Source organism: Arachis hypogaea, chromosome 15, assembly GCF_003086295.3.
Source record: "Arachis hypogaea cultivar Tifrunner chromosome 15, arahy.Tifrunner.gnm2.J5K5, whole genome shotgun sequence".
Lineage (NCBI taxonomy): Eukaryota > Viridiplantae > Streptophyta > Magnoliopsida > Fabales > Fabaceae > Arachis > Arachis hypogaea.
Window position 1 is genome coordinate 112263723 of NC_092050.1, and position 19555 is coordinate 112283277.

Genomic DNA, 19555 nt, shown 5'->3' on the forward strand with positions numbered 1-19555 from the left:
CCTGATTCCTCTCCTGCAGTGTGGTTCCGGACCTCAGGGTGATGGCATTAATGCCTCCCTTTGGATTGGGTAATGGTTGAGAGGGGATTCCAGTGGTGCTTGAAGGTTGGTTACTAGAATTTTGTGCTGAACCAAGCTGTGTCATAAGAGCTTGCAGGGTAGAGGTGAAACCATTCAGACTGGCGTTAATACTGTTCACGATGGTATTTTCCATGGCCAGTTGTCTTTTCTCAAAAGCTTGTAATAAATCTTCATTAGAAGATACAGAAGAATGAGTAAATTGAGAGGGTTGCTGCTGATTATTCGGTGGTCCTTGGTTTTGCCTCAGGTGAGGTGCTCGGTAAGGTTGATTTTGCTGCCTATTGTTATTATTATTCCACCTATGATTTCCCTGATTATCTCTGCCTCCCCTATTATTGTTGTCTCTCCAATTCTGGTTTGAATTATCCTGCCATCCATGGTTATAATTTCCACTTTGATTGTACCCTTGGTTGGGGCGGTCATAGAAGTTGTGAGTGGATGCCACCATGTTGTCTTCTTGTTGGAGCTGCGGGCATTCATCAGTGTAATAGCTGTAATCAGCACAAATTTTGCAAATTCTTTGTGGAACTAGTTGTTGGTTTTGCTGCGGTTGAGTTTGCTGAGCTTGTTGATTCAACTGCATTTGCTTCAGCAGGTTGGTCATCTCACAGATGCTTCATTTTAGAGCAGCAGTCTCTCTGCCAGAAGATACTTCTGCAACGGCTTTTGAACGGCCTTGCTTCTGTCTGTGGTTCTGAGTAGATTCAGCTAAATCATTGATCAATTGCCAAGCTTCATCAGTGGTCTTGTACTTCTTCATAGACCCATTGCTGGCACTTTCCAATGTGGTCTTATCTTGGGGCCTCATACCTTGTGTGATATAGCTGAGTAGCACGATCTTGTCAATCATGTGGTGGGGGCATGCTTCTAGAAGATTATTGAAGCGCTCCCAGTATTCAAAGAGAGTCTCATTGTCATCCTGAACAATTGTAGAGATATCCTTTCTCAGTTTATCAGTAACTTCAGATGGAAAGAATTTCTCCAGAAACTCCTTTCTGAGTGTATCCCAGTTGGATACATTTGCTAGAGGTTGAGTGTAGTACCACTCTCTTGCTTTTCCCTCAAGAGAGAACGGAAAAGCTTTTAGCAGGATTGAAGTTTCATCAGTGCCATCACGCCTGACAGTAGAACAGGCTGCCTGGAAGTCTCTCAAGTGCTTGATAGGCTCTTGAGCAGGTAGGCCATGAAACTTGGGCATCAAATTTAGCAGTGCGGTCTTTATTTCAAAATCCATAGCTACCGCTGGATGATGTGCTTGAAACGGTTGCATTGTAAAATCAGGAGCTCCTTCCTCCTGAATGGTAACTCTTCTAGCTGCCATGTTTTCTGCACGTAAAACAACCGAATAAGTAGAACGGGGGCTGGTTTCTTCCTCAGATTCACTTTCAGATCCGCCCTCAAAGCGGGCTAACCTACGTTGTTCTCGCCTTATTCATGAAATTATCCTTTCAATTTCAGGATCGAATATTAGCAAGCGCGGATCAAGAAGTAAACGCGTCATTTGGCGGAAGAAACATGCAGCTCATAGTAGCAAAATTAAATAAAATGTAAATAAATAAATTCTAATTAATAAAATTAGCACTCTATTGCAACTCCCCGACAACGGCGCCAAAAATTGATGGGAAGCAGGAGCTGGTGAATTAAAAATTTATTAAAATGCTTACGTTGCAGGTATAGTTCTTAACTCACCGAGAATCTGCTTATCAATTTAGAAATATGTCACAGAGAGTTTAAATTAAAATTACTGGGAGTTTTAAGTCCCAGGTCGTCTCCCAACGAGTTGCAGAAAAGTGTGCTGTTTTATTAATCAGATGTTCCAAGAAGTTGAGCTAAGTAAATTGGAATTTAAATTGAGGATTTTTAAATAATATAAATAAAAGCCTTGACTGGAAATTGATTGGTTAGAATCTCTATCATTGATGGTGTGATTGTAAGATTAATTTATAATTAATGGTTGTTCAGTTTGGTTATCCTTTACTAGGTAAGGGAAAGTCAAACAAGTGGGAATGCCAGATCTGTTCACAAGTTGCAACCCACTTAGTTCAACGGGATTGGCGTCGGTGACAGGATAGAAATCCAACATTCAACCCAATTACAAATTTTCTTTCAATCCTTCCAACTCAAGAGTTCCTTTTAATCAACTCCCCATCAAGTAAGAAAACTACTCACGCATTGTAAATAAAGAATCCATAGCGCATGAAAGGAAATTAAAAGAAGACATGATTATTGGAATTGAAATTGAATTAAAAAGAAATAATCCTTGCATTAAATAATCATAAAAGTATCTGAATGACAAAATTGAACATAACAAGGAACATGGAAGAATAGAACCAAGTTAAGAGAACAAACTAGAATGATGAAGTCTTGATGAGGAAATAACTCTTCTCACTGTTCCAATGCTAAGACCAATTGAAAATTAAAATTCTAAAAACTAGAGAGAGAAACCTAAGAGAGTGAAAAACTAGATCTAAAACTACTGAATGAATGTCTCTGTTGTTTCTGCATATTCTCTGACTCTAGTCTGCTGTTCCGGGCCGAAAACTGGGCCGAAATAAGGTCCAAAATCGCCCCAGCGGATTCTGCAGATTATGCAGATCGCACATGTCACGCGATCGCGTCGTCCATGCGGACGCGTCGCTTGCGCTTTTTTTCCTCTCCACGCGTTCATGTCGTCCACGCTACCGCGTCGCTTGCGCTTTTCAATCCGCGTGGCCGCGCAAGCCATGCGGCTGCGTTACTGCGATATGTGCTCCTTCGCGCGGTCGCGTGAGCCATGCGACCGCGTCACTTCTCGCTAGTTATCTCCTCAAATTCTTGTGTTCCTTCCATTTTTGCTAGCTTCCTCTCCACTCTCCATCTCATTCATGCCCTGTAAAGCCTGAAACACTTGACACACAGATCACGGCATCGAATGGAATAAAGGAGAATTAAAAATAAATAATTAAAGTCTCTAGGAAGCAATTTTCAAACATGTACTGAATTTAGGAAGGAAATCTAAATGCATGCTAAATTGATGAATAAGTGGGTAAGGATCATGACAAAACCACACAATTAAACACAATATAAACTATAAAATAGTGTTTTATCAGAGAGCAATCAAGGAGAAGAAACAAAGACAAAGGTAAAAAAAGTGATAAAGAAAATGCTGCTACTGGTTATGAAGATATTCTTTTCACATATGATGATGAAAACTATGTTAATCTTATTTGTGATGATTCCACTTGGATTATGGATTCTGGTGCCTCATGTCATGTCACTCTGAGGCATAAATTTTTTATTTCTTATACTACTGAAAATTTTGGCAAGATCAAATTGAGAGTTAAAAGAGTGTGTGATATCATTGGTATGGGTGAAGCGTGGCCTGAAGCCAACATAGAATGCAAGTTGCAGTTGAAGAATGTTAGGCATGCGCCAGATATGTGGTTCAATCTAATTTCAGTAAAGGTATTAGATCAAGAGGGTTATTTCACTTCTTTTGGTGGTGAAAAATGCAATATTACCAAAGGGACTCTCGTTATTGCTAAAGAAGACAATAGTCTCACTACTCTTCACTGGTTACAAACAAAGTTGTGCAAAGAAGAGGTGAATGTAGCTGATGATTCATCCTCTGATTTGTGGCATATGCGTTTTGGTCTCTTGAGTGAGCAAAGACTAAGCGTCTTAGCTAAGAAGCACTCACTTCTAATGAAAGGTACAACTTTAAATACGTGTACTCATTGTTTTGTTGGAAAGCATGCTAGAGTATTATTTTATAGTTCTGGACCTTATAGGAGATCACATATTCTATATTTAGTTCACACTGATATTTTCACTATGGATGCTAAGATACTAGGCGGTGCATCATACTTTGTTACTTTTATTGATGATTATTCTCGAAAAGTTTGAGCTTTTGTTTTGAAATCTAAAGCTCAGGTGCTTAGTATCTTCAAACACTTTCATGCAAGTGCTGAAAGAAAAATAGAAAGGAAATTGAAATGTGTTCGAGAAGATAATGGTGGTGAATACAGGGGTCCGTTTGAATATTACTGTAAAGGACACGGGAACAAACTTGAGAAAACGATTCCTAAGACTCCTTAACATAATGGAGTTAGAAAGAGAATGAATCACACTATCAATGATAGAGTCAGGTGTATGCTCTCTCATGCAAAGTTGCCTAAATCTTTTTGGGGTGAAGCAATGAAGACTGTAGTAGATTTGATCAACCTTTCTCCTTAAATTCCACTAAATGGTGATGTTCCAGAGAAAGTTTGAAGAGGGAAAGATGTCTCCTATAGTCGCTTATGAGTGTTCGACTGCAAGGCTTTTGTTCACATTTCAAGAGATGAAAGGTCCAAACTTGATGAAAAGTCAAAGCAGTATATCTTCGTGAGTTATGGTCACGAAGACTTTGGTTATAGATTATGGGATCTAGTGAGCAAAAAAATAATTAGAAGCTGAGATGTGATTTTTCTTGAAGACCAAACTATTGAAGATCTTGAAAAGACAGATAAGTTAATAATAACTGTTAGACGTTCTGTTGATGATGAACTTGGTCCTTCCACTAGACCTCATGTTGATGGGGGAGATGTACAAGTTGATAATGATGGTGATGTTGAAGTTCCACCAGATGTTGAAGTTCCACCTAAACCACCAGTTAGCCTGAATTGAGAAGATCTACTAGAGAGTGTCATCTTTCTCAGAGATACTTTTCTCATGAGTGTGTGATGAACACTAAGATCGAAAAGCTAGAGAGCTACCAGGAAGCTATATATGATGAGCATAAAGAAGATTGGTTGAAGGCCATGCAAGAAGAAATGAAATCCTTGCATGAGAATCATACATTTGAATTGGTGATGCTGCCAAAGGGTAAGAGAGCATTCAAGAATAAATGGGTATTCAAATTGAAAGAGGATGAAAATGTCTCATGACCAAGGTATAAAGCTTTAAGCAAAAGACAAGTATTCACTTTGAGGAGATTTTCTCTCCAGTTGTAAGGATGTTTTTTATTCGAGTTGTGCTTGGATTAGCAGCTAACTTGAATTTAGAGGTTGAGCAGCTTGCTGTGAAGACTACGTTCCTTCATGGTGACATAGATAAAAAAAATTTATATGGAGAAACCAGAGGATTTTGAGGTTAAAGGAAAGGAGCACCTTGTATGCAAGTTGAAGAAGAGCTTATATGGGCTGAAGCAAGCACCAAGGCAGTAGAACACGAAGTTTGATTCCTTCATGAAAGGTCATGGGTATATTAAGACTTCTTTTGATCATTGTGTGTATGTTAAGAAATTTTCTGATGGTGATTTTATCATTCTCTAGCTTTATACTGATGACATGTTGATTGTTGGTCATGACACTAAGAAGATTGAAAGTTTTAAGAAAGACTTGAACAGATTCTTTGCTATGAAGGATTTGGATCCTGCAAAGAAAACCCTTGGCATGAGTATCACTCGTGACAAAAAGAATAGAAAATTGTGGTTGTCGTAGCAGAAGTATATTGATAAGGTTTTAGAAATGTTTAGCATGAGTAATTTCAAACCTGTTAGTACTCCACTTGCTAGTCATTTCAAGCAGAATTCGCAGCAATGTCCTACAAGAGAGAAAGAAAAAGCAGAAATGAAGAAGATTTCATATACATTTGCAATTTGCAGTTTGATGTATGCTATGGTTTGCACAAGGCCAGATATTGCTCATGCTGTTGGAGTTGTTAGTCGGTTTCTCTCTAATCCTGGTAAGGAACACCGGCAAGTAGTGAAGTGGATTCTCAGATACTTTAATGTACTTCCAGAGGTTGTTTATGCTTTGGAAGTGGCTAACCTGTGTTAGATGATTACACAGATATAGATATGGCTGGGAATCTTGATTCAAGGAAGTCTACTTCTGGTTATATGATGACTTTTACTGGGAGAGCTGTAATGACCCAATTTACAGTATGTCATGATCATACTGGAAATCAAGTGTTACCAACTTGTTCACCTAAAACTTTTGCTAATTATTATTAAGCCAATAATCAGGTTAGCGCACTATCGAGTTTTTGGAAAAACTTTTACTTTATAAAAAGATTTGTGAGGACAGCTAATTAAACATAACAAGCCATAATGGAATTAAATAAATCATACACAAGGCCAACATTATATATAACCATAACACATAGCATACATCATACATACACATGAAGGTACTGTCATATATATATATATATATCATAAGTTAGCATACAACCCTTCACATCCTACTACTATGTATAAATCAACACTCCGGGCCCTGGATCATACAGAAAATCCCTAAGCTGGTGCCCGAACTAGCCTACTCAACTATGTACATCCTACTCTCTCAGTGAGTTTAACCAAAAGTGAGAGACTAACACAAAAGCTAGGCTAACACAAAAAAAAACTATCAAAAGGCATAACCGCAGCTCCCAGGCCTCAGCTATCATCGTCAGAGGAGATCACAACCACATCAGCACACTCCAAAAGGATCCTCGTCCTCGTCATCAGAAATTTCAATAATCTCAGGAGGGGCACTAGCACTCGTGCTACTGGTCTGACCAGCACTCGCCGGTCCACTAATTGAGGCGGTGAACGGCTCCTCAGAAGATGGCTCGGATGAAGATACTGAGATCTGCTCCACTGGGATATCCTCTTCCTATACAGGTTCTAGAATATGCTCCTCCACGGGTTCAGGCTCAGGGTCCACCTGATCCGCAAGCTGATCGGGATGCTGGTGAAGCATCGGCTTGTCATGAAACAGGTGAAATAGAGCATCCAGGCGGAGCCACTGCAGTAGGAACTCATAGGGCATGTCGGGATTAAACTGTGGAGTGTCAATCGGGTGACTAAAGAGATGAATACGCAGAATATACATACGGGTCCTAATCTCAGCACCTACTACATAAAACCTATGCTGTACAATATCCTCATATATATAGGGAGGGTCCATCTCAAAAAATATAACTCCGGTCTCCATCTGAAGGGGAGGAAGAAAAGTGGTAAGAACTGGGGGGTTCTTAGTAGGGTCGGGGGTAGTTAGTTTAGTCAAGATTATCACAGTTCAAGTAATTCATAATAAAATATACAAGTGTTAAAGAGAAGTATCTAATTACCACAATTCAGAGTAGCAATAGGGAATGCATAAACACAGAAAGACAATGACAAACAATTTCACCACATCAAGTAAACTGCAAATGCACAACAATGATGATGCATGTCTAGTCCTATCGCAGGTAATGAGCTGATTTGTCAGTTTCGACCCGCACTTGATGCAATCCGACTCGCAAGTCAGATAAGGCATTCCAGCGGCATAACCTCTTCAAGGTTTCAACCTCTTGCAAGCTGAAGTATGCCGAACATGACCTCTAAAAGTACCTGCAGGCGTTGATTCTCCAGCTGAAGCGTGTGCCACTTTCTCCTGGAAGCCAGTCTATACACACGGGCATCCCCACACAATCATTCACACACAAGGCCCACAGCCTCCAGTGAGCGTTACGTATCACCAACCTCACTGAGCCGTCTCTATTGTGTCAAGTGAGCGTTATGTATCGCCGTCCTCACTAGACACTTGGCACTAAGGCCCAACAACACTCAATATCTATTCAGTTCCTACTCTCTGCTCTTCTATAGCAGAGGGCCCTTTACTTAATAAACCAAATTCAAGACATAACTTGAAACAAAATCTATTCTCAAAAACTGAATGTAAAACCTTATATTTTCTTAATAAATCAAGCTAAAAATAAGACTTTCTGTAATAAATCGAAATCAAATAGTTTTCAGTAATTAAAATGTTTTCTTTGAGGCTCAGCCACTTTTTATTTTAATAAAATTCAGACTAATAATTATTAACAAATCAAATCAATAATTTTTCAAAAATAAGCTTATAAATCAGATTTTTAAAATGAAATCACTTTTCATATATTTTTACAAAAATTGGACAGCATTTCCCCTTAAAGTTGGACTTTGCCACCCTTTTCGGGTCCCAATCGAACCATTTTCAACCTCTTTTCAATCATTTCAAATCTCAATTCAATACCAACAAATCAAACCAGACAAATTCTGACATTTTCAAATTATCCTAACGTAATCCAAAAATCAAATTCATCAGAATAACTCAGTTCCTGACTGCACTTAAACCCTCATAACCTCAAACTTATCACAAATATCAATATAAATTCGACAAGTAATCACGACATCAATTCACTTATCAAATACCAATTTAACCGGTAAAAATTTACCAAAACCCTACGTTCGTATGAAATTGAAATATGCAATGCTCCGGAGGAGCCTTCTGACTGAGCTGCCGAAGGGAAAAACGTCTGGAATCGCCCGTGCCTCCTAGAACTCCAGTTGGCCGAACTCAAGGGGTAGGGGAGCTACGTCACCGTCAACTTCCACCAATCAAAAGTGACGCTAATACGTAGAGGAGGAGAATACGAACACTTTTACCGGACTAGATTTTTTATTGGGGTTACAGATCACAAAAAATCAAAGCCGGAAATTTAATGGGGGGTTACTGTTCTCTATCTCTCTCTCTCTCTCTCGATCACTCTTCTCTCTTTCTCACTGTTGCATGCAAATGAGGTTAATAATAATAGCCTTATATATATATATATATATATATATGAATGTAACTCAGGAGCTTTATATAATAATAATAATAATAATATATAAAATTAAATATATATGAGTTATTAATATAAATGACATTAACAACTTAGGAATGTAAAGATATTTGATAGAGTCTAGCAAATCTAAGCTCATCATGAAATACCAATAATTAATTTTATCAGTAAAAATCGAACTTGATAATAATATTAATATTAATATTATTATCTAGAATCCATTATAATTAGAGCAAGTAAAATAAATAATTAACATAATAATAGAATTATATTACCATTTATTTTACTTTGGGGTTCGAAGTCGACTCGTCAAAATAAAACTAATCGCTTTAAAATATTATTTTAAGAAAAACTCGCATTAGTGCAAAAATTAGTGTTGTTACATCCTACCCTCCTAAAAAAAATTTTGCCCTCAAAATTTTCTTTACCTGTAAACAGGTGCGAGTAATTGGTCCTTATCTAATTTTCTAGCCCTTAGGTGTGCTGTGTTTTCTCATCTCGTTTCAACTTACGTATAGTAGTTAAAGAAATAAGAGAATCTAACGCACTGAAATCGTAAAGTGCAGTTAAAAATTGAGCCTTGACACAATACTGACCATGGGTCAGGGAGTCTGAGTACGAGCATCTTCAGCAGTCATTGTAAATACTCTTCCTGGCTGTTGCGATTTAGCTACTCCTTGTACCGACTTTTCTGGATAATTGCTTGCTATATGCCCCGGTTCACCATAGTTGTTGCAGCCTCTCATCCCAAAATAACAAGGCCTACTGGTGTGATCCCTTCCACATTTCCTACACATCAGGCCCTCTTGACTCTGCGGAGGTTACTTACCGGTGTCCTGTTTTGACCTATTTTCATTTCCAGCAGTATAGCGAGTAGGAAAATTTCTAACTTGTTCGTTCCCTCGCATAGGTACTCCTAGTACTTTAAAATCAACCTTCCGCTGAATCGCATCCTATGAAAATTATCAAAGTTCCTTGGCGGTAAACTCGGATGACCCATCCTTGACGCTGCCATCTTATGTTCACAGTCTTCCATCAGCTAACTCTTATTGACAAGCTCTGCGAAATTTCGTATTTTCAGTGGGACCAATGAATGCATGATGAGCGGATATTTTATACGCTTTTTGGGGTTAATTTCATGTAGTTTTTAGGATGTTTTAGTTAAGTTTTTAGTATATTTTCATTAGTTTCTATGAAAAATTCATATTTTTGGACTTTACTATGAGTTTGTGTGCTTTTCTGTAATTTCAGGTATTTTCTGGCTGAAATTGAGGGAGCTGAGCAAAAATCTTATCCAGGCTGAAAAAGGACTACAGATGCTGTTGGATTCTGACCTCTCAGCACTCGGAATGGATTTTCTGGAGCTACAAGAGTCCAAATGGCGTTCTTCCAATTGCGTTGGAAAGTAGACCTCCAGGGCTTTCCTGCAATATATAATAGTCCATACTTTTCTCAAGGATAGATGACGCAAACTGGCGTTCAATGCCAGTTCCATGTTGCAGTCTGGCGTCCAGCGCCAGAAACAAGTTACAAGTTGGAGTTCAACGCCAAAAACAGGTTACAACCTGGCGTTGAACGCCCAAAACAGCCCAGGCACGTGAGAAGCTTAAGTCTCAACCCCAGTACACACTAAGTGGGCCCCAGAAGTGGATTTCTGCACTATCTATCATAGTTTACTCATTTTCTATAAACCTAGGTTACTAGTTTAGTATTTAAACAACTTTTAGAGATTTATTTTGCATCTCATAACATTTTTAGATCTGAACTTTGTAATCTTTGATGGCATGAGTCTCTAAACTCCATTGTTGGGGGTGAGGAGCTCTGCTGTGTTTCGATGAATTAATGCAATTACCTCTGTTTTCTATTCAAACACGCTTGTTCCTATCTAAGATGTTCATTCGTGCTTCATCATGATGAATGTGATGATCCGTGACACTCATCACCATTCTCAACCTATGAACGTGTGCCTGACAACCACTTCCGTTCTACATTAGATTAAATGAGTATCTCTTAGATTCCTCAATCAGAATCTCCTTGGTATAAGCTAGAATCTATTGGCGGCATCCTTGAGAATCCGGAAAGTCTAAACCATGTCCGTGGTATTCCGAGTAGGATTCTGGGATTAGATGACTGTGACGAGCTTCAAACTCGTGAGTGCTGGGCATAGTGACAGACGCAAAAGGATAGTAAATCCTATTCCGGTATGATCGAGAACCTACAGATGATTAGTCGTGCGGTGACAGCGCACCTGGACCATTTTCACTGAGAGGAAGGATGGTAGCCATTGACAACGGTGATCCACCAACACACAGCTTGCCATAGGAGGGACGTGTGTGCGTGAAGAAGAAAACAGGGAGAAAGCAGAGATTCAAAAGATAAAGCATCTCCAAAACTCCAACATATTCTCTATTACTGCATAACAAGTATTTATTTCTTGCTCTTTTATTCCTCGCAATTCAATTTGATAAGTGAATTGTTTTCCTGACTAAGAGCTACAAGGTAACCATAGATTGCTTCAAGCCAACAATCTCCGTGGGATTCGACCCTTACTCACGTAAGGTATTCCTTGGACGACCCAGTGCACTTGCTGGTTAGTTGTGCGGAATTACATAGTGTGAAGTAATTTTCGTGCACCAAGTTTTTGGCGCCGTTGCCGAGGATTGTTCGAGTTTGGACAACTGACGGTTTATTTTGTTGCTTAGATTAGGAAAAAAATTTTCTTTTAAATTTTTCGAAATTTGTGTTCTTTGTTCTTCCTTCATCTTCAAGTTGTTCTTGTTTATTTTTCTTGTTTGATCTTTAGTTTTTCTTGTTCTGTTTTGTTTCTTGTTTTTCGTGTGCTTTTTCAAAACATTAGTTTTCAAAAAAAAAATTTATTCTTAGTTATTAAAAATACTTCTTCAAAACAAGTGTTACATTTACTGCCCAATTGGCTAGAGCGTTGGTCTATGTTCTTGGTAATTGGGTAGCGTCTTTTTAAATTCTTTTTTTCCAAAAATAATTTTTCTATTAAATCTTGTGCCAAACTTTAAGTTTGATGTTTTCTTGTTGATTTCTCTTTGGTTTTCGAAAATTTTATTTTGGTTTTCTAAAAATTTTAAGTTTGGTGTTCCTTGGTGTTTTCCCTCCAAAATTTTTGAAAACAAGGAGCTTTAGATTTAAAAATTTTAAGTTGTGTGTCTTTTGTGTGTTTTTCTCTTTCATCATAAAATTCAAAAATCAAAAAAATATCTTTTCTTCATTCCACTCATAAATTTCGAAAAGTTAGCATTAAATTAGTCATCAAATTTAAAAATCATATCTTTTTCAAAACTTCTTAACCATTATTTTTTTTTCTTTCTCTCTCTTCACTTTTCAAAAATCTTCACCCATTTTTTATTTATTTTATTTTAATTTATTTTATTTTCAAAATAAATAAATAAATAAATAAATAAAAATATTTTTTTCTATATTTTACATCATCTCCCTTTCTCCATCATGGATCTAAGTGGAAATGAACAGTCCAGAAGAACTCTGGGGTCATATGCTAACCCCACCACTGCTTCATATGGGAGTAGTATCAGTATACCCTCCATTGGAGTCAGTAGCTTTGAGTTGAATCCTTAGCTCATTATCATGGTGCAGCAAAGTTGCCAGTATTCCGGTCTTCCACAGGAAGAACCTACAGAGTTTCTGGCACAGTTTTTACAAATTGCTGACACAGTACATGATAAGGAAGTAGATTAGGATGTCTACAGATTATTACTGTTCCCATTTGCTGTAAAAGACCAAGCTAAGAGTTGGTTAAATAACCAACCTAAGGCTAGCATAAAGACATGGAAACAGCTGGCAGAAAAATTCCTGAATCAATACTTTCCTCCAAAACGGATGACACAGCTAAAAATGGACATCTAAGGCTTTAAACAAGGAGATAATGAATCTCTTTATGATGCCTGGGAGAGATACAGAGAGATACTAAGAAAATGTCCCTCTGAAATATTTTCAGAGTGGGTTCAGTTAGACATCTTCTATTATGGGCTTACAGAAAGGGCTCAGATTTCTTTAGATTACTCAGCTGGTGGATCTATCCACATGAGAAAGACAATTGAAGAAGCTCAAGATCTCATTGATACAGTTGCCAGAAATCAGCATCTGTACCTAAGTAGTGAACCTTCCATGAAAGAAGAGGCTAAAACAGTTACTGCTGAACTCAGTCCTGTAGAACAAGCTACTGAATTCAATCAGCAATTGGATTTCCTAACAAAACAGTTAGCCGAATTCAAGGAGAGACTACAAGAGACAAGAATGGCTAATATAAATATGAAAGTACAATTAAAGCAAACAAAGCAGCAGCTGTCAAAATAAATAACAGAAGAGTGCCAAGCAGTTCAATTGAGAAGTGGGAAAACATTAGATGCCCCACCTCAAGGAAGCAGGAAGCCAAGAAATGAGCAAACTACCCAAAATTCATCTGAGGACAGTAAGAGCCCGGAGAGGAATAATTCTGGCAATCAAACGCCAGAAATTGGGTGGAAAGCTGGTGTTGAATGCCCAAACCATGCTCAGTCCTGGCGTTCAACGCCAGAAACAAGCAAGGAATTGGCGTTGAACGCCCAAAAGAAGCACAGTTTTGGCGTTCAGACACCAAGAACAAGTGAGGAGTTGGCGTCCAACGTCACTCCAGCTTCTAACCCTGGCATTCAAATGCCAGTGAGGGATCAGACATACACAAGTGATGATAACAACCCCTCTAAAAAGGCTTCTTCAACCACTTCTGTAGGAAATAAACCTGCAGCAACCAAAGTTGAGGAATATAAAGCCAAGATACCTTATCATCAAAAACTCCGCCAAGAGGAGCAGGATAAGCAATTTGCCTGCTTTGCAAATTATCTCAGGACTCTTGAAATAAAGATTCCGTTTGCAGAAGCACTTGAGCAAATACCTTCTTATGCCAAGTTCATGAAAGAGATCTTAAGTCATAAGAAGGATTGGAGAGAAACTGAAAAAGTTCTCCTCACTGAAGAATGCAGTGCAGTTATTCTGAAAAGCTTCACTGAAAAGCTTAAAGATCCCGAAAGCTTTCTGATACCATGCATATTAGAGGGTAATTACACCAAGACAGCCTTATGTGATCTTGGGGCAAGCATCAACCTAATACCTGCATCCACTATCAGAAAGCTTGGTTTAACTGAAGAAGTTAAACCAACCCGGATATGTCTCCAACTTGCTGATGGCTCCATTAAATACCCATCAGGCGTGATTGAGGACATGATTGTCAGGGTTGGGCCATTCGCCTTTCCCACTGACTTCGTAGTACTGGAGATGGAAGAGCACAAGAGTGCTACTATCATTCTAGGAAGACCTTTCCTAGCAACTGGACGAACACTCATTGATGTTCAAAAGGGGGAAGTCACCCTGAGAGTCAATGAGGATGAGTTTAAGTTGAATGCTGTTAATGCCATGCAGCATCCAGACACACCAAAAAACTGTATGAAAGTTGATCTTATTGACTCTTTGGTGGAGGAGATCAACATGGCTGAGAGTCTCGAATCAGAGCTGAAAAACATCTTTAAAGATGTTCCGCCTGATCTAGAGGATTCAGAGGAATTGGAAGAGTCTCTAAAATTTTCTCAGGAAGAGGAAAAACCTCCTAAACCCGAGCTCAAACCATTACCACTGATGTGCGGAAAACGATCCGACACAAAACTCACCGGCAAGTGTATCGGGTCGTATCAAGTAATAAAACTCACGGGAGTAAGGTCGATCCCACAAGGATTGAAGGATTGAGCAACTTTAGTTTAGTGGTTGAATTAGTCAAGCAAACAAGTGTTGATTGTGTGAAATTGTGTTGACAGGAATTAAATTGCATAGAATGTAAAGGGGAGTGGGTGATTTGCATGAAATTAAAGGGAACAAAAAGAAAAAGAGCTGAATCTTAAAGAACAAGAAATTAAATGGCAGAAACTTAGAATGCAAGAAATGTAAATTGCAGAATCTTAAAGTGCAAGAAATGTAAATTGCTTGAATTATAAAGAGAATTGGGAAGTGGATTTGCAGGAATTAAACAAAGAAAAGTAAAATTCAACAAACAGAAATGTAAAAGATGGATTCAATTAAACTGGATCTCAAATGAAAATGAAAATAAACTTGGTGTAGCAACGAAACAAGGAAATTGAAATTGAAAAACGTAGATCTCAGGACCCAAGAGACTAGATAACCAAGTCTAGATCTCAATGCCTTCCTAGATCCAAATTGAGAATTCGATTGCAAGAAAAGTAAAGATCAAGCAGTAGAAGAAAGGAAAGCAAGTATAAATTTCTCAGAAAGTGCAGTAAATGAAACAGAGAAATCTTAGGATGAGATTGAAATAGAATTCCTTCAATTCTCTAACACCCAAGATTTAAAATCTCCAAAATGCTCAAAACCCAAAAGCTCTCCAAAAACTACTCAGCAAAACTAAAAAGGAAAAGCTCTACTGCAAGTATTAAAAATTCTAAAAAGGAAGCTCTCTAAAACCTCAAATCCTAAGCTATTTATACACTTTCTTCAAATGATCATTAAGCCTTGAATTGGGCCTTTAGTCTTGATGGAATTGGGTTGATAGTAGCCTCCGTTGATTGCTCTTGGTGTTGGGAAGAAATCCATTTGTGAACCGGGCCATGAACCATTCACGTTTGAGTCAACGTTTGAGGCAAACGTTGACTCAAACGTCGCTTGTGTGACATTATGCAGCTCGGCCAAGTTGCTGTCTTCCACGTTTGAGGTCAAACGTGAGCTCAAACGTGGTTCCCCCATGCTACTCCTTTGGCCAACGTTTGGCCCAACGTTTGAGGCAAACATTGGCGCAAACGTGGCTCACTCAATGCATCAAACAGAGGCACTCTTCTTTGCTTTTATGGCGCCAACGTTTGACCTCACGTTTGAGGCAAACGTTGGCGCAAACGTTGGCTCTTCTCCAGGGTGTGGTTGCACTCTTCCTCACGTTTGAGTCCTTCCTCTTGCCTCTTGCTATCCTCTTTTCCTCAACCTTCTTCCAAGCTTTCTTCCACCTATCATCAACCAACAATTGCATCAAAGCTATGCTCTAATCATGAGAGTTATTCTTCTTCTTGTCACATGAGCAATTATGGCACAAAAACTCATGAAAATGCATCAATTTATCCATGGTTGATTGAATCAAAGGAAACATGAAATTCAACCCAATTGGCTTACTTATGGCTTAAGAAAGTGCATAAAACTAAATGAAAACAAAGGAAAAAGATTAGTGAAACTAGGCTAAGATGACTTGTCATCACAACACCAAACTTAAAACTTGCTTGTCCCCAAGCAAGAAAAGAATTATGCTCAAAGGTTCTTTCAATTAGAATGGATTTGAAGAATTACATGTACTATCCTGTGAGTGAAGTGATTAAGTGACAGTGGGGTGAACTCTATATTATGTGCTCATGCAAGGGCTTCAGTGCTTACTAGTCCCTACATCTTGGGAGTCTTAGGTCTTAGAACTTTCATCCAAATAATATCATGGAGATCTCTCTATAGGTAATCACCTTGAAGCAGCTTATCGTTTCTGTGCTTTGACCTTGACTCTAAGTGTCATGTCTCAAAGCGGCTCTTTAGATAAGCTTTCAATCAATACTCCTAAACCAGTTGGTTTTAAGGTATTAGATGTTGAAGCACCCCTTAGGATTTACTTGCTCAAGCCTCTCTCTTTGACACAGTTCGACCACAAGCATTTACTAGGATAACAACTCTTTGAGTTCTTGTTTCTTTCTTCTTTTCTGCCTAGTAATTGATGCTCAGAGCCTTGGGCCATGTTCTTTTTGTTTTTGTATTTTCTTTATTTTCTTTTGTTCTGTTGCCACTTTTGGCTTTTTCTCTTCTCTTTTTGTTTTTCTTTTCACCCAAGGACTTTCATTTTGTTGAGATTCATAGACAGTGAACTACTTTCTTCTTAAAAAGAGAACAATTTATTCCTTTTATTCACTAATAGTGAGTTGCCACACAATCACACATACATGCCACCACTTACTATTATTTGACTTCTAGCTAACAATGAACCATCTTACTTCATGCTTCAAACATTTCTTTTATTGAATTGAAAAGATGCAGGGGACAAAGCATGCATTAGTTAAGTGAAAGTAAACACACAAGCATACACTTAGACTAGTTTACTTATTTTAAGAAAACAAACATAATGCAAAGACTATGAACTAAAATGACTACTAAAGATGCAAAGACTACTTTGTACAGAAATGATGCATGCTTTCTTTGTAGTAAGGAGCAGGTCCACCTTTCATGTATCATGCTTTTTCATGCTTCTTTCATTTGCTTGGGTGTTGGTGTTCCCTGTGTCCATGTCTGTTGTCTGTTGACCCCGCCAGAACCCAGCTCTATTCATCGCCTCCTCTACTCTATCTTCAAGTCTCATAGCCTTGCTTACTTCTATCTCACTTTTCCCTTTGAAGAATTCATCGAAAGTTGGAAATGCTGGATCCATGTTGAGCAGATGCTCTCCAATATAGTTCATTTTGATTTGACTATTTATGTTGTAGTCGGCTTGGACTTCATATCTTGCATCTTGGAGCGTTGTGAACTCTTTGAGAGCCCTCATATTTTCAGCTTGCATTTGTGCTAACTTTCCAAATGATTCGTGAGATTGAAAAGCATACTCCTCTTACATCACGAAGAATTTTGACTCAAACTCACTTTGTTTGTTCATCATTCTCAGCTGCCATTCCTCTTGCTCTTGTTGGTTTTTCATGTACTGTGAATGGTATTCCTCTTGCCTTTCTTGAATTCTCATGTACTGTTGTGATAATCTTCCAATTGCTTCCTGCATCTGAGTCATATCCAGAGTGTTATGTGGTGGAATGTGTTGCTGTTCCTCTTCCTCTTGTGGCTCTTCTTCCTCCATTGGTTCATTTCTTTGCCTTCTTCTTGGTAGTCTTCGGCTCTGCTGTGCTTCAGTAACAATCATCATTCTTTCAATGGTTATAGGCATGCCCGGGTTCAACCATGTTGGATTTGCCTCCTCCATTGGCACCTTGGCTTTCATGCATAAACGCATAATGGTGCTCGGGTAGTGTAGCCACCCTTCGGCCGAATTTTTCTCTGCTATCCTTTGAATGTCATTTGCAATGATCTCATGGACCTTCACTTCTCCTCCCGTTATTATGCAATATAACATGATAGCTCTCTTCTTATTGACCTCCGAGTTGTTTACTGTGCCTAAGATTGATCTCTTTATTAGCTCATACCAACATTTTGCTTCAGGAGTGAGATCTCCTCTTCTCAAGTACTTGTACTTGTTTTTAGTAGTTCCTACCCACGCCGTGTTAACTACACTAATCTCACTAGCAATCTCATCATAGTCTTGCTCTTCATTTAGCCTTTGATGGTATCCTGGCTTATCAAAATGGGCTGCCCTCAGTTTCAATACTTTCATGATAGTATTTGGGCTAAAATCTACTTCAGTTCCCCGCACATAACTCTTGTAAGTTGGAGCTTGATTCATTTCGGTCCTTGGGGTATTAGCATAGAATTCCCATATAATGTTCGCATTGATCCTGGTAATTGGTGAAATGAGCTCCTCCCACCTCCTCTTCCTAATCTTGGCTTTCATTTCTTAGCACTCATCGTCCGGAAATAGAAGTGGAACCTCTGGATATATCTTCTTCTGACTCATCCATTCAAGTTGTAGTTGATGGTACCAAGATCTAAATTTCCACTGGTCAAATTCAGGGGTGCTTTCTTCAACTATGGGCTCCTTTCCTCTCCTTCGTTTGGTTCTTGAGGAAGAGGCCATGATTTCTTGATTGGCTGATCTTTTTGAGGTTAGAGGGAGTGTGAAGAAAGTTGGAGATTTTGATGTGTTTTTGACAGAGAAATATTTGAGGCTGAGCTTATATGATGAAGAATGATGGAGGAATTGGAGTTTGAATGGTTGGAGTGCAGGGAGTGTGCAACTTTTTCGTTTATGTGCATGGATTGAAAGTGGTGTTTTATAATCATTTAATTGAACAATGGAGGGTTGGGATGCAATTGGATACTTTGCAAATCAAAGGTGTGCATGTAAGGTTGGATGAGGACAAAACTTGCTTCTTCAATGGTTTTCAACGTGCTTATTCCAAAGAGTGTGCAGATTCACATGTGATGGGATTTTGTCCTCATGCTAAGCTCCCCCTTGTCTTGTCTCTTTCATTGATTATTCTTTGACCACCTAACCATCACAACAAGACAACAAAGTTAAACATTATCAGATTGTGGCAAGAAGGCTTATTAAACAACTATGTGAACCCTCATTTCTTATATCTATTTTAACCATGACTCTTCTCTCTTTTTTTTCTTGGAGGACACCAAACTTAATGTTTGGTCATATCGTCTAAAGCGTTTCTCCATCCAACTAGTGTTCTTGAAATCTCAATGTCACTCTTGGTTAAATATTTATAAGAAATGCTTAAAAAAAATTTTTTTTTCATGAGGAATCAATTGTGTCCCTTAATTGGTGCATCAAGGTTTGATGAACACCAAACTTGTCTCTTGTTAAGGGGTAAATGCAAAATGCCAGCAGTTAATCACAATTGATGCCTTCATCACAGAATATAATTCCTTTTTAATTATAAGGTCCTAGAAGGTAACAACGTATGATCATCGGTGCATGATTTTTAATTTCATGAATAAGAAATGATCTTCCGAAAACATCTACATATGTAGACACCAAACTTAATGTTTGGTCATATACTTCATCAGGATGACTAAGTATATGGTCTAAGAGTGTTTGAAAAACTGATTTGGTGTACTTGAAGGTACACCAAACTTAGAATTTTTGGCATATGTTTCAAAACAGTGCATGCATTCATTAAGTACGTTCATGAAAAAGGAAATCATGCTAGGGTGATCATAGCTT

General features: G+C 38.4%; 1 non-coding gene across 1 annotated transcript; it reads left to right on the top strand.

Annotated features, from left to right (window-relative positions):
• Positions 1-925: 925 nt before the first annotated feature.
• LOC112752341 (small nucleolar RNA R71) lies at positions 926-1033 on the top strand. The gene has a single exon (XR_003176782.1). It is a non-coding gene; the product is annotated as a small nucleolar RNA R71 (small nucleolar RNA).
• Positions 1034-19555: the final 18522 nt, after the last annotated feature.